The 15,983-nt window shown below is 37.3% G+C and overlaps 1 pseudogene; it reads left to right on the top strand.

Moving 5' to 3' along the window:
* The first annotated feature begins 15,009 nt into the window (after nt 1–15,009).
* On the top strand, nt 15,010–15,780 carry LOC149230266 (pentatricopeptide repeat-containing protein At3g57430, chloroplastic pseudogene; annotated as a pseudogene).
* Nucleotides 15,781–15,983: the final 203 nt, after the last annotated feature.

The following is a 15,983-nucleotide window of genomic DNA, read 5'->3' as shown; positions in this document are numbered from 1 at the left end:
TGCTGGAGAAGATTTACTGTTGCAACAAAAGACTCCTCCCTTCAGCTTCTTGAATACCTTCAAAGAGCCTAAGCCTGCTCTAATACCACTGTTGGGGATTTTTCTGGTAAAATCCCAAAAACAAAAAAAACTTAACACACAGAGGCAATGCTCTGTTTCCTTCTCTCCTCAGGATCCTTTGCACAGGGAAGCTTTTTAAAAAAAATGACTGAGAACAGAGTATTACACCACCATAAAAAGATTTCTATTCATTAAAATATAAAGCCTGATACATATTCATCCTCTTTTACTGAGAGGGATTCACCAAAAATACATTCAACCAACAAAAGTAAAACTCTGTCTCCTCCTGCTGGTGTGTAAAAACCCATTTACATTTACTGCTGTGAAAAGATTTTACATAAACTGCTGTAAAAATCCTTTTTCACTTACTGGTGTGAAAATCTTCTTTTACATACTCCTGAAAAAAAAAATTACACATGCTTGCCAAGAAAAATTATATGCCTGCTCCCCTTCGTTTGGACAATATAAAAATTTACATTACAACCTGATTTTTCTTTGGGTTCGCACTGTTGTGCGGTATATGCTCACTGCTTCACACGCAACTCTTTTTCATTTGGCTCGTTATATCAAAAATGAACACACGAACAAAACATATACAAAAGGATTTTTTTTAAACATGCGTTGACTTGCCCATAGCTCCAGCATAAAAAAAAAACATTAAAATTAAAACTCTTATCTACTTTCTATGGCTAGCATTAACTTTTCATTAAATATTTTCTGAAGTGTTGGTCAAACAAAACGTTTACTCCATGTAATATTCATTTGATGCAGGCTCGTATGCAGGTTTGATTTATGGACGGTGAAGAACATTGAAGTGAATCAGACGGCTGGAATTAATATCGGGAGCCCACTTCACGTTGAACTTTAGCGTCTGAAATGTCAGTCCTGCTGACGTATATAGAGGACCACGTGGTTGAGTATAATTGTATCGAGCTCGATTATACGGAAACTACTTTCTGATCGAAGGCGGCCTGATATGCATCAAGTGGTTTATGGTTTCACTGCGGCGGTTTTGGTGAATTAACTCGCACGGTTCAACAGTTGAAATTATATTTTCAACAGGTTTGAGCTTCTCCAGATCTGAAAGGAATCCAAGGTGTGCCAGACTTGGTTCGATCTGCGCAAATGCTGTAAACCCCAGTCGACAATGACTTCCTCACGTTTGAGCTGCGCTTGCACCATTGCTGTTGTAAAACGTCCATGCCAAAGTCAATGATAACACATGGACTAGGAAGTGCCACGGAAGTAGTATCAATATCAGCGGAATAAAAGCGTGCTGAGAAGAGTTTGGAGCTCAATGGCTAGATTAATTTTTCAATTTTGACTATTTGGAAGGGAGCTTTTGTTGTTGCGGCAAGATCCAACTTGGCATCCGCATAGACATCCCTCACTGTCCATGGTGTCCAATATGCTAGGGTCGTTTAGATGCCATGATTGCAGTATGTTTATTGTAGCGAAATATTGTTTTTATGTGTACATTTGTTCCTGTTTGTAGATCTAGAGTCTAAGCAAAAGTTCTTATTTGAACATATGGATTGTGAGTGGAACAATGTTGTTTTCAATGTTGTTTTTAGTTTTAGGATTGTTGTGTCAATGAGTTTTATAAATGATGCAGAACTATAAAGAATAGGTCAATTATTCAATAGAGTAATTTGACCGGTTGTGTTTCGGGAGCATTAGTCACAAGTAGTTCTTAATAAGTTTAAGTTGGTGTGACCTGTCGTGTTCCGAGAGCATCAGTATAGGTTATTTTATAAGGTCGAGTTGTAAAATTCTCTACTAAAACCATTTTGTACCCAGAATGCTATCCTAGCTAACTCGTGAAGGCAGTTCCATAGGACGATTTAGTATCAAGACTGACCCGCTCCACTTTGGGAGGTTGAGAAGCGTCAATTCTATAAAGTTCATCAATGATGGTCAAAGGTGGTTACTTTTTAAATGGAGGTCAAGTAACAGACAAAAGATCTAGTGGTGAAAGAGCGATATTTGCGAGATTCTAAAGTGGATGTGGGGGCTAAAGATTACCATATCAGACAATCTGACAAAGATTTATTTGTTGTTGTAATATGGTTTTTCAATGTTTTCCATGTAAGAATTAAGGTAGGGTGTTGGAGGTAATGCTTCCATGCCATGTGTGGTTGTCATCATAAGTCACTAGGCATCAATCTAGAAGTAGTTGTTTTCCTATGTGTGAGTTGTAAGAGCTACCTAGATGTGTCGTAGTCAGTAATCTATATGTTATAAATTTGTAACCATTGCGATCAATAAAACATAGTGAATATTATTTGTGTTGTGTGAACAATTTCACTGCTCTCGATCTCAATTTCTATCAATGCTATTGTTGAATCTAATTCCTAGATGATCTCTTCTCTCGAACTCTATAAGGAACCACCCATCAGATGCCTGCATTGTCAATAAGAAATAATCACAGGCTTTGACTAACAATTTCATTGTTGAGATCCGTATGTGGGAATTCAAAAGGCTCGACTCTCAACCCAAATGAAGTATTCTTGTCTCTTTTATTTTCATTTGTTTCCATGGTTTCTATTAGTGTGTTGAGGAGTGGACATCTTTCTTCATATTGTGTTTTGATATTTGTGTAGCGCATAGTTTAATGAGGTTTTTAATTTCTCTGGAAAATATTGAAATTTTCGTAAGATTTTTATAAATTTTCGTAAATCTTGTTACAACTGTCAAGTTTCAAGATTTTGGGTATTTCAGAGATTTTTAATGGTGTTGAATCCATTTCCACGATCAAAAACTTGATTCACACATTTTTACTGCTAAATATTTTAAGAAAAAAATAACCAAATTCCACCTCCAGGAAAATTTGCCACAAGGATGGACAACGCCTTTGCGAAGAGGGTTCCATTGGCCATGGACACATCTAGCTTTTAAAAGTGGATTTAATCCAGGGAGTCATTTAGCTGACGTGTGCAACATAGGTACTTTACTAGCATTTGCACCACATGTTGCAAAGGAAATGTCGTAAGGCAATGGCATAAGAAAAATATCATAGAAGAAAGAAGTCAAAATTTTATGCAATTTTGTTTCTTTACTCGTGCTTCTTTTATATCATATGTTATGTTTTAGGGAGATTCGAGCCAGGATATGTTCAAAGTGAAGGATTTATGAAAATTCTCTGCGCTACGATTCTAGAACATTTAGAAGTGAATGATTTAAATCAAACATTTCATAACAAAGTAATCTCATATCACCTTAATTCACAATGCAATGGATAATAGTTTTTGTTCATTAGAAATTGGTCTAATTTTATGAGGAAAGCTTAATAGAAATACTTTCGTAGTAAGGGGAACATTAATAAACTCCCTCATCATTTGTTATATGTTAATTTAGTTATTTGTTGCGTCTTATCCTTATTTCACTTGTGAAAAATGTCCACACTATAAAAGAACGGTATTATTTATTGTCTCTTTGGACCATTGTATTTTATATAACTCAATCATTTCCATAGCCTCAACTAGTTTCCCGTCATTCTCTTTCCATAGTTACTCAATGTCTTCAAATGCATTTCATAAATTTGGTTTAATAAATGTTGGTTGAAAACCAATATATTTCAATTTGTAGAAAGGAGTGTACATTGGTTGGGGTAAAATTGTATTGCTCTGACCGTGTGATGATGTCATCTAAATCTTGAATCTTTCTCACCACTAATGAAATTCCCCGTTCTAATTGTTGTTTGAACATGATGATATTGGCATCATAATCCTTGTTCATGAGAATATCATTTAAGAAGTCAATGATAAGAGCCACAAATGGTTCCTCACAATTGTGAAATTCCCCATTCTAATTGTTATTTGACCATGATGATATTGGCATCATAATCCTTATTCGTGAGAATATCATTTAAGAAGTCAGTGATAAGTGGCACAATTGGTTCCTCACAATTGTGAAAGTAAAGGACAAATTCATTCACATTATGTTTGAAAACTCCATACTAAGAGTCTTGATTCATGAAATTTTGCATCCTCTCCTTTTTGTTGTTTTAATTTATGTCATCTCAAAAAAATGTTTCCAGACTTAAAATCAAGGCCTCCACAATGGAAGCCTGCAACTGTTCAATTTCAAAGTTCCCACAAACTGTAAACCAAATTACAAAAAGTAAAAAAAATGACTGACCTATTCTTTGTAGGTATTGTAGCTGATTTTAAGCGAGAAAGTTCTGCCCACACACCCTCTACTAGACACACCGATTACACAAGCTTCGCGACGAGCATCGCCAAACCATCCTCATCATCATAGGTTATAGTGAGTGGATTGGTTCTTTTAGCATTTGTATTTAATTTAATTTCATGTCAGCCTATTCTTTACTTATAAATAGGATTTACTTAGGCTACATTTCACATTGCACACTTGTATTGCATTATTAGTTGCATTTCATTTTTAACTCATCAATCCTAGATTATGGTAGTTGGTCCATAACCAACAGGCTTTCCATTTCAATAATTGTGCCTTTTGCCCAATAATCCTATGAATTTGACAAGGAACATTTTCCACATCAACAAGACCATAGAAGAAAATCAAAGCCTTGAGATATGAATCTTTTGAGGTACTGGATAAGGTAAGGAATATCTCTTATAGAGTACATGCCCCATGTTATATGTGAATTTACTTAGTAATAAATGTATGTAAGATAATATAAGTTTATTAATGTCTACCAAATGAAAAAACTAGGCAATGAGATTGTTTAGTACAAGAGTGGCAATATTAAATGGGAGTTTTGTCTCACTGTCAAGGGTGAAACTTTGTCTCCGTACAACAAGGAGAAATTCAATGAGACTACAATGATTAAGGTTTGGTATAATCATAGGAAGGGTCTCTCTCTGTTGAGGAGGTAGATGATTAGCAAAAGGTGCAAATGCTTTATGGCCGCAACGAGAAGCTTTCCATTTCTTTTGGTTATCAACAGATGCCTAGATCAACTATCTAAGTTACCAAGAACCTTAGCATTTGTAGGTGCTGCCACAATGTCACAAAGGTCATTCCGATGGATCACCAGGAAGGGAATTTTTGTGAGAGATGAAATTTGTTTCCATTGTTTCTCGAATGGACTCTGTCCTTCCACTGAATATTGTAACGTTAATTGAAAATCATCTCATACAAAACCATGTGACTGCAAACATAAGAAATTAATTGCCTTTTCTGAAAAGCATGTATTTCACAAAGCAAAATGGATAAAGGCAAAAGCAGAGGGGATTATTAAAAGATTCGATGTGTATCTATTTCTATTCGATGTATCTAAGGTGCATACATAGAAAAAATAGACCTAGATAGTTAGTGACATCTTGACAAAACAGATTGAATTTCTACCTGACTCATTTCATCATATCGACCATAATTTTACAAAAAATGTCAAATAGGGGTTGGATTGAGTATAGTATTGTCAGCAATTTGGATAATGCAATGTTGTTGGGTGGTATGCCAATGGTGACACATCATGTGATAAGATGACACTGACATAGACGATATTTTAGGTATAGTTATTTAAGGTTGAGTGTAGAAGGTTTCAAGAGAAGTTATGCATGACATATTCTACCTTCCCTAACATAATTCACCCAAAAGATACAAATTTATCTCAGAGTTTGCTTTATCTTGGAAAATGTTATTGTTATATGACAAGGCATGCATTGGGCTTAAGATTATAAAATATCTCATAACCTTTTCCAATATACTATAAATCAAGGCTGAGGAACACTAACATAGGGAATAATAAACATGCATAGAAGCTAGGACATTCATATAAATTTGATGTATAACTACTAAGAACATATGCTTCATAATCCATTTTGTCACATTTTTCTCATTTCATTGAATTAAAACTTGCCACAACTCTTTTGTCAAGGCCTAGAAAGAAAGGGATGCCTAGAAATTTAAATATATACTAAAATTGAATATAAAATTAATAAGATAATGATATCCCTCGGGAATACATATGACATCCTCCTTAGAGCATATCGTGGGCCATACAAGGACTATTATATCGAAATAGGCCCTTATTTGTCTGCGAATCTAATGGTCAATAGGCTGCAGTGAGTGGATTGTTTCTTTTATAATTTGTATTTAATTTCATTTCATGTTAGCCTATTCTTTACTTATAAATAGGGTTTAGTTAGGCTATATTTCATATTTCACACTTGCATTGCATTATTAGTTGCATTTCATTTTTGACTCATCAATCCTAGATTATGGTAGTTGGTCCATAACCAATAGGCTTTCCATTTCAATAGTTGGTGTGGTGTAGGTAAATTCTCAGTGTGGACACAAAAAATTCCTCTAGCCCAAGAGAGTGTGTCTAGCCACAAACAAACAATCTATGGAAAAATTCCTTAAGATAGAATCAAATAACAAGGCCTACCTCTTAGAACTCTATTCCTCTTGCTGATGATTCTCCTTCCTTACTCCAGCTACTTTCCGTTCCCTTCCTTCAAATACCTGAAACAACCAAACAAACAACAACAACAAATGTGATAGCATACAAATTTCATTCACCCTACTTAACAGGTCAAGGAACATTAAGCCATCAAATGTAAGATAACACCTCATTGTAGGAAATCAATCAATAGTTGTATTTATATAAGTTCAGAAGGAGATTACAACCAATGCCTTGACGTTGTTGGTCTCCTCCGATATATCTCGGTTCCCACACTTCTGCTAGCATCTCATTGATAGCCTCTAAAATGGAAGTTCTAAGGTGTCTTCCCTTTAGTCTCAAACCAAAAAAAACACACTATTCTCGCTCAAATATAAACTAGAGAGCTACAAGCTATAGATGTCTTCTTGATTATTCAAGCTCCAAAAATACTAAGACTGAAAACCTACATCCAAAAACTAGTTCAACCTGGGACAGTAGGGGCTTATATAGCTTTGATGGAGGGGAAATGGTTCCTCTTATCATGGGAGAGGCCTTATCTCTTGGGTTTGTTTCATCCTAATAGGAGAAAGGAACCTAAACTTACTTCTTCAGCTCCATCCAGCGCAACCATTTACTAGACTTCCGTTACGAAGCTTCTAGACATGGAAGCTTCGACTCCATCTTTAAAAAACTTTCCAAAAGATGATTGGCGTGACTGAGACAAGGCTCAATAGTGCTGATCGGCACTAGTCCCAGTGTTAAACTTTGTAGATCGGTGCAGGGGATGAACTGGTCATTAGTGTCGGTCTTGTAAACTGGGGTAAAAGGAAGATTCTTGGGAAATGATGCAAAAGGGAAATGTTCTGCTCATGAAGAGGGATATAATGGGAGTTTCTTCATGATGGGAAATTACATGAGGGTCATTCTAGAGGTCCTCCAGGATTGTGGAACGTGGAGTACAAGAACAGTGACAAAATGTTGTGTAATAGTTGGGACTTTTCCCAATAATCCTATGAAGTTGACAATGAATATTTTCCCACGTCAACAAGACTATAGAAGAAAATCAAAGCCTTGAGATATAAATATTTTGAGATCATGGATAAGGAAAGAAATATCACTTACAACGTACATGCCCCATGTTATATGTGCATTTACTTAGTAATAAATTTATATAAGATAATATAAATTTAATAATGTCCTCCAAATCACCAAACTAGGCAATGAGATTGGTTAGTACATGAGTGAAAATATTAAATGGGAGTTATGTCTCACTGTCAAGGGTGAAACTCTGTCTCGGTACAGTGAGGAGAAATTTAGTGAGACTATAGTGATCAAGATTCACTATAATCACAAGAAGGATCTCTCTCTGTTAAGGAGGTAGATGGTTAGGAGAAGGCACAAATACTTTATGGCTACAATGAGAATATTGTCATTACTTTTGGTTATCAACATATTCCTAGATCAGCTATACAGATTACTAAGAACCTTCGCATTGGTGGACACTGCCACAATGCCACAAAGATCATTCCAATGATCACCAGGAAGGGAATGGACTATGTTCTTGAACTGATTATTGTAATGCTAATTGAAAATCATCTGATACAAAACCATGTCTCTGCATGCATAAGCAATTAATTTCCTTTTGTGACAAGCATGTGTATGACAGAGAAAAATGGACAAAGGAAAAAGAAGAGGGGATTAGTAAAAGAATTGATGTCTATCTGTTTCTATTTGGTGTATATAGGGTGCATACATAACAAACAAAAAACCTGGATAGTTAGTGACATTTTCACAAGACAGATTGAATTTCTACCTGACTCATTTCTTCATATCGGCCATAATTTTATAAAAAATGTCAAATAGGGGTTACATTGAGTATAGTATTGCCATCAATTTTCATAATGTAGTGTTGTTGGGTGGTATGAAAATGGTGGCACATCATGTGATCAGATGACACTAACATACATGGTATTTCAGGCATAGTTATTTAAGGCTGCATGTAGAAGATTTCAAGAGAAGCTATGCATGACAAAGTCTACCTGCCTGATCTGAAAATCACTTGTGAGTGACCTCAGTTAAATAATTATTGAATGAAGGTATTACAAACTCATGTGCTGGTGTGTGTCTATGTTATTTTAGGCAACTGATCGATTAGATTGCAAAATACACAGACACTAGAAAATGGAAAACAGTAAGAGAAACACAATAAGCAAATACAAGAACACAACAATTAATAAGGAGTTCACCCTATCCTCTAGGGCTACGTCTCCACTCCAGCTTTTAGTGGTTGCCTTCTTTTATTGTGTCTTTAAAGCAGAGATTTACAATGAGGATCTCACTTTGAGTGTCCTAAAACAAATAATGTTTGGTAGGGTGGTTCTTGGATCCCCCAAGCCACTAGAGTGCACAAACTCTCTTCCTTACCAGATCTTCACCTCTTTGGTCTTTAATGGGAGGATCCCAATGTGGTGCTCAATTCCCGACAGATCCTATCAGGGATTGCTTGAACCTCTCAAGATTTTTGTCTACTCGATGCTGCCTTAGGTCAGCTCGGCTCTCTGTTTCTGCTTCTTGATTTATTGTCTTTTCTTTGCTCTCACTTTTTGTCTTCGTCCTCTTCCTCTCTCCTCTATTCTATTCTTTGTCTGTTCATGGCTTAAAGCCAATCTGTCTTTGACTGTTCGCTTCCTCTTCCACCCCTTCAGTTCGCCTATTGTTGTTTGCTTGGAGTTCCCTGCCTCAACGTCATCACCAACGTCTCACACGGAGTGGCCACTTATCCTCTCACAAACTACACCAGCTCATCCTCAATGGTTCGGTAGTTCAGTTACACTGTGGAATGACTCATCCGCCAACTCAGCAGTCAAATCGGGCGTCAAACTTCTCTATGCTGCGGCTTAATTCCCTGTCAAATTTGGTTCCTCCATCAAGTGCAATCTCCGCCGTTAGATCTAGAGCGCCGAGATCCTGCGACATTTGCTCATTTCACGTTGTTGACTTGGTCGACTGTTAGTGCGCGATGAGAGGCAGTTTTCTCTCTCATCCGCCAGACACGCATCGTGTGCTGAATGGAATCACTAGCTTTCAACCAAATTCGCTTACTGCCCAAGGATGCCCCTGATATACTGTCGGTTTTGGAGTGCGTGTCTCGCCTTTTGCCTTAGCGCCTTCCGCACGGTTTCCTGGCTTCCCATGTGACTGAGTGCTCGAGGCCTTTCCTTCTTGAGGGGTTTTGCCCAGCGATGTTTGATTAGCGCTAAGTGCTAATCGCGCATCAGAAATGGCCTCTATTTCCCGATCCAAGCTTCCCAAGTGCCAGTTTTTCCTCCTGTGGTCTCCATGGGTCTTGATCAGTGTGCTTTGACTGAGGTCCTCATCGTTCCTTACTGGCTGCAAACTATCACTGACCAAAGGTTTTCCTGATCACTCTTTATCCATAAATTTGAAGTTTGTCCTGTTTGGATACATTCATGGCACCTTGATAATCTTCATGGATCCAATTCAGATCACGGCCTTCCCACTGAAAAAGCTTTTGGACCACCAAAAGTTGGTTTTCAAGAATCGACTAAGTGAGGGTATAATTGTCTCACTTGTCCAATATCTATCCACTTTGCACTGCTTGGATTTGAACCCTTGAGCCCAATTCTGAGGTACTCAACATCTCCCCTGTGCATCGTCCTCACCTTCCTGTCCAGAACTATGTCTTCCTGCAATTCATTAAGATATTTAGGTAGCAGGTCATCAATAGGAGGAAATTGACTCTACTCTTCAGGATCCTCAATCAGTGATGGTTCAAACAATCTCAAGAAATCTGCATTTACGACTGAGTAGATGTGCATGTAAGCCGGTAGATCAAGGTGAAAAGCATTTTCACTAATCTTCTCAAGTATATTGAAGGGTCCATACCTGATAGGCTTTAGCTTCTTACCTTCACCTTGCATCCTGTCCTTGCTGATATACAGCCAGACTTGGTCACCAACTTGGAAACTATGCTCCATCTGATGCTTTTCATGCCTTGCCTTTTATTTGGCTTGTCTCTTTTCTAGCTGTTCCTATACTGCCTGGTGGATCTCTTGGATTTGTTCAATAAACCTAATTTCCCTGTCCACATCACTCTGTCCATCAACTGTGGTGTCTTCGCCAAAGACAAAATCCAAAGGAGACCTTGGTGTGAAACCAAAATAGGTCTCAAAAGGAGATCTCTGTGTAGAAGAATGTTTTGCTCTGTTGTAAGCATGCTGCACATAAGACAAATGTTTGTCCCAAAGCTTAGGATTTTTGCTGCAAAATAATATCATGCACTGTTTCCTTTTTCGTTGGGAGACCTTTAGGTTCTTGAAACAAGATTTCATACTCTAAAACAACCTTTTCTAAATCAGCTTGCTATTTAGCATTAAAGCCCTCAAATAAATTGGTTTTATAAGGTTTCTTTTCCTTTACAACCATTAGTAAGAATTGTTTGCATGAATTTATCATTCTTTTCATCTGCCCTAAGTTTATGAGAGTATAATTATTCTTGAGCTTATGAGCTCTTACAAAGTATTCGATTCCATCTTTGACAAGTAGATACTTGTTCTCATCTCTATAGAAATATATTTTCTATCATAAAAGTAAGGACTTCCTAAAACAATTCCACATATATCCAAAGGAATTATGTCTAAATTAACCTCATCTACAAATGCTGACCCAAAAGAAAACTTGAGTTTGCATTGTCTAGTCACTTGTAGTTATGCTTTATCAGGATATGGTTCAAGGAAAATTTTAAGAACCCCCCCTAAATTTATATGTATAATAAATGGGCGAATCTGCATGGTATATAGGAAAAATGGAAGGCGATTTTATCAATAATATAATATGTATATATAATTTTTTAGCGAATCTCTCCCCAGGCATGGCGAATATTTTACTCAATTATAAAATCTTGTAAGATCTTGATATTACCATGGGTCAATACCATGGTTTATCATAAACCTGGAGCTTAAAAATTACTATTAGTAATTTTAAAAAATTAATAAAATTAATAGTTGATTTTTATTTTATTTTTTATTTTAACCAAGTTAAAATGTTTAACATACATTAAATTACAACATCCATCTTTACTCTTGATCTGCCAAGCCCCGAGAGGGATCAAATATTTTTTCACTCTATGCTAGTTTGCATATCATGATATTTGATACCTCTCGGGGGTAGATCCAGAGTAAAGATGGATCTATGCTGGTTTAATTCCCCCATTTAAATAGGCTACATTCTAGGTGAATACCTTGGGTCAATACCATGTGCCATTTTAGTGAATACCATGGGTCAATACCATGTACCATTTTTATTTTTATTAATACTAATATTAGGGTTAATAATGTTTTTTTGCATGGTATTAATAACAATCTAGTCCATGGTATTTGTCCCATAGTATTTTGCCCATAGGTTTCACCTAAATATAACACATTTTTTGAGTGTTCGTAAATATAAGGTGACTTATGGAGTAAATATAAAAAAATGTTTTATTTGTTTACCATACCTCTCGTTTATTTATATTTTTATTAATTTACCATACCTCTTTTACAAATATGGTATTTGGCCCATAGGATTCACTTAAATAAAACCTCTTTCTTGAGCCTTCATAAATAAAATTAGGGTTATGGACTAAATATAAAAAGAGGTTTTATTTATTTACCATACGTCTAGTTTATTTATATTTTTATTTATTTACCATACCTCCACTTTACTTATATTTTTATTTGTTTACACCATTGCATGTATATAAGGTGACTTACGAAGTAAATATAAAAGATGTTTTATTTATTTACCATACCTCTCATTTATTTATATTTTTATTAATTTACCATACCTCTTTTATAAATATGGTATTTGGCCCATAGGATTCACTTAAATAAAACCTATTCTTGAAAATGGGCGAATGGATTCACTTAAATAAAATCTATTCTTGAAAATGAGTGAATGGAAGGTTGTAACTCCTAATTTCAAGGGCTAAATTAACCTTTTTTACCCTCTCCCTTAAAATAAGGCGGGCTATTTGAGGTGATTTTTAAAAATGTACTATGATACAAAATATTTGCCCACTAAAAATTTAAAACCCCTTAATTTCGCCAAAGGGCGAACATTTGCCCTAAAATTTTCTATGATATGGTTTCTTGTGAGGTATAGTTACTAATCCCAACTTCTTTACAATTGCTTCAAAAATTAAATTTACTTGTGAGCCACTATCAAACAAAGTATCAATCTTTTGATGTTTGGAAATAACTTGAATATGGAAAAGCTCATGTCTTTTTCTCTCATTTTCTTCATCAATAGTAGATTGTGCAGAATTACTAGTAGATGCTTCAGAATTCTTACCTCTTTTACCTGTGGCTACAATGGTTGTTTCATCTCGCGAGTCTGACCCCAAATCTTTCTAAATAGTTGTAGCAGTCTTCTTCTTCTTGCCCTCGAACTTCTTAGGTCTCAGCCCTGGATGCAGAATCCAACAATGCTCATCATCATGCCCATCCTTTTTACAGTGAGTGCATGAAGCCTTGTTTTTCTGTGTAGTGTTAGCCTTCCTTGCTTTCCATTTCTACTTTCTTTTCTCCTTATTCTTGCTTGCAGTGGGTTGGGATGATCCCCCAACTTCTAGACTTCCATTCTTTCCTCTAGCTTCTAGATGAGTAGCTTGTACAGATACCTCATCTATATTAGTGGGATTGAACATGAGGAGAGTGTGCCTCATGTAGCTGTGTAGACCACCGATGTACTGCAACAGAGTCTCAGGTGAGTCTAATGAGATTCCTAGAATCAATGCTCTCTTTCTAAATTCTTGAGTGTACCCTTGCACACTTTGCCCTTTCAACTGTCGAAGAGTTTACCAACTCATCATGGCTTGTTGCATGTAGGCCAATGGATAGAACTACTTTTTGATTGCAGAAACAAATTCACTCTAGATAGAGATAGTCTTACCATGTCTCTTCAGATCAGCTTGGGTCCTGCCTTCCCACCAAACCAAGGTAGTGCCTTCAAGGCGTAGGCTTGCCAGCTGAATCTTGCTCTTGTTTGAGTCGATACTCTGCACTCTGCAATAAACATCAATTTGTCTAATACAATTTTCCAACTTTTCTGCATTTAACTCTCCATCATATATAGGAAAATCAAATTTAACATCTAGCTTAATCAAAGATGCCTTCTTGTTACGTACAGGGCTATTAGGAGGCATGAGAAAACTTTCCTCTTTCCCTTTTCCTTTTGAGTGGTCATTGAAATGAGACTCATCTTCTCCTTTATCTTGTTTAGAGCCTGATGAATCTTCATCCTTATGTTTTCTAAAGTCTTTATACATTTCCTCTACCATGGACTTTATGGCTAGGAAACTATCTATGAATTGAGGGTCTGGCCCCATAGAACCTTCCTCTGATATTGTCTTCCGATGATAGACTCTCCCAATCTCAGGATTAGTTTCGACCAACTCCCCTTCTCCTAATTTGAGCTTTGATCTAGTTAGCATTCAACAGCTAAACCAACACAAGCTTGTCTAACCTTGAAAACCTAAAGCTCTGATACCACTTGATCTAAAAATCACTTGTGAGTGACCTCAGTTAAATAATTATTGAATGAAGGTATTACAGACTCATGTGTTGGTGTGTGTCTATGTTATTTTAGGCAACGGATCGATTAGATTGCAAAAGACATAGACACTGGAAAATGGAAAACAGTAAGAGAAACATAGTAAGCAAATACAAGAACACAACAATTAATAAGGAGTTTACCTTATCCTCCAGGGCTATGTCTCGGTCCAGCTTTTAGTGGTGGCCTTCTTTTATTGTGTCTTTAAAGCAGAGATTTACAATGAGGAGCTCACTTTGAGTCTCCTGAAACAGATAATGTTTGGTAGGGTGGTTCTTGGATCCCCCAAGCCACTAGAGTGCACAAACTCTCTTCCTTACCAGATCTTGAACTCTCTGGTCTTTAATGGGAGGAGCCCAATGTGGTACTAAATTCCCAATAGATCCTCATAGGGATTGATTGAACCTCTCAAGCTTTTTGTCTGCTCGATGACACCTTAGGTTAGCTCAGCTCTTTGTTTCTGCTTCTTGCTTTATTGTCTTTTCTTCGCTCTCCCTTTTTCTGTCTTCATCCTCTTCCTCTCTCCTCTATTCTATTCTTTGTCTATTCATGGCTTAAAGCCAATCTGTCTTTGCCTGCTCGCTTCCTTTTCTGCCCCTTCTGTTCACCTGCTGCTATTCACTTGGAGTTCCCTGCCTCTGCGTCATCACCAACATCTCACAGGAAGTCGCCACTTGTCCTCTCACGAACTACGCCAGCTCATCCTCAATGGTTCAGTAGTTTAATTACACTGTGGAATGACTCATCCGCTAACTCAGTGGTCAAATCAGATGTCAACTTCTCTATGTTGCAGCTTAATTCCTTGTCAAATTCTGTTCCTCCATCAGGTGCAATCTCTGCCGTCAAATTTGGAGCCCCTAGATCCTACGACATTCGCTCATTTCGTGCAGTTGACTTGCTCAACCATTAGCAGGCGATGAGAGGTGGTTTTCTCTCTCATCCTCCAGACACGCATCGTGCGCTGAATGAAATCGCTTGCTTTCAGCCAAATCCGCTTACCGCCCAAGGATGCCCCCGATATACTGCCAGTTTTGGAGCGTAGGTCCCGCCTTTCACCTTAGCGCCTCCCCATGGTTTCCTGGCTTCTAGTTTTGGAGTGCGGGTCCCGCCCTTCACCTTAGCGACATATGCATGGTTGACCTTATTTTCCGCACCTGGAAATTATATGAAGCGCAAAATTTCATTTAAAACCTGATGCTGGTATATGGGCAACCTTGCTTAATGCATGTTTAATCCATGACAACTTGGAGCTAGGAGAGTATGTGGCAGCACGACTCCTTGAAGTAGAGCCCAGAGATGCTGGAAATTATGTTCTATTGTCAAATGTCTATGCTGCAGCTGGCAGGTGGGATGATGCAGTAAAGATGAGAATGATGATGAAAGACATTGGCTTGAAAAGGATGCCAGGATGCAGTTGGATCGAACTCAACAACAAGGTTCATGCATTTCTTGCTGGAGACAGATCAGATACACAATCTCAAAAAATTTATGCCACATTGATGAGTTTGCGTCTGCATATGGAAGAGGCAGGGTATATACCAGGCACAAGCTTTGTAATGCATGATGTAGAGGAGGAGGAAAAGGAATACATCCTTTGTGGCCACAGTGAAAAGTTGGCTGTTGCTTTTGGAATTATTAGTACCTGCCCTGGGACACCTATCCGGATCACCAAAAACCTTCGTGTTTGTGGTGACTGCCATAATGCCACAAAGTTTATCTCCAAGATTGTTGGGTGAAAAATAATTGTCAGGGATGCAAACCGTTTCCACCATTTTAATGTTGGGATCTGTTCTTGTGGGGATTATTGGTAATCAGATTGAAATGATCTTAACACACTAGTTTGGAAAAACTCCTTTCACATTCTAGAGCTTTGCCTTAGTAGCACATGACTGGGTGTCACATTTCATTATGGGATAGTGTTCACTTCGAGTTTCTAAAG

This window comes from Pinus tabuliformis, chromosome J, assembly GCF_031772625.1.
Source record: "Pinus tabuliformis cultivar Carrire ecotype Pingquan chromosome J, CPIR1, whole genome shotgun sequence".
NCBI lineage: Eukaryota > Viridiplantae > Streptophyta > Pinopsida > Pinales > Pinaceae > Pinus > Pinus tabuliformis.
This window is presented reverse-complemented; position numbering and strand designations above follow the sequence as displayed.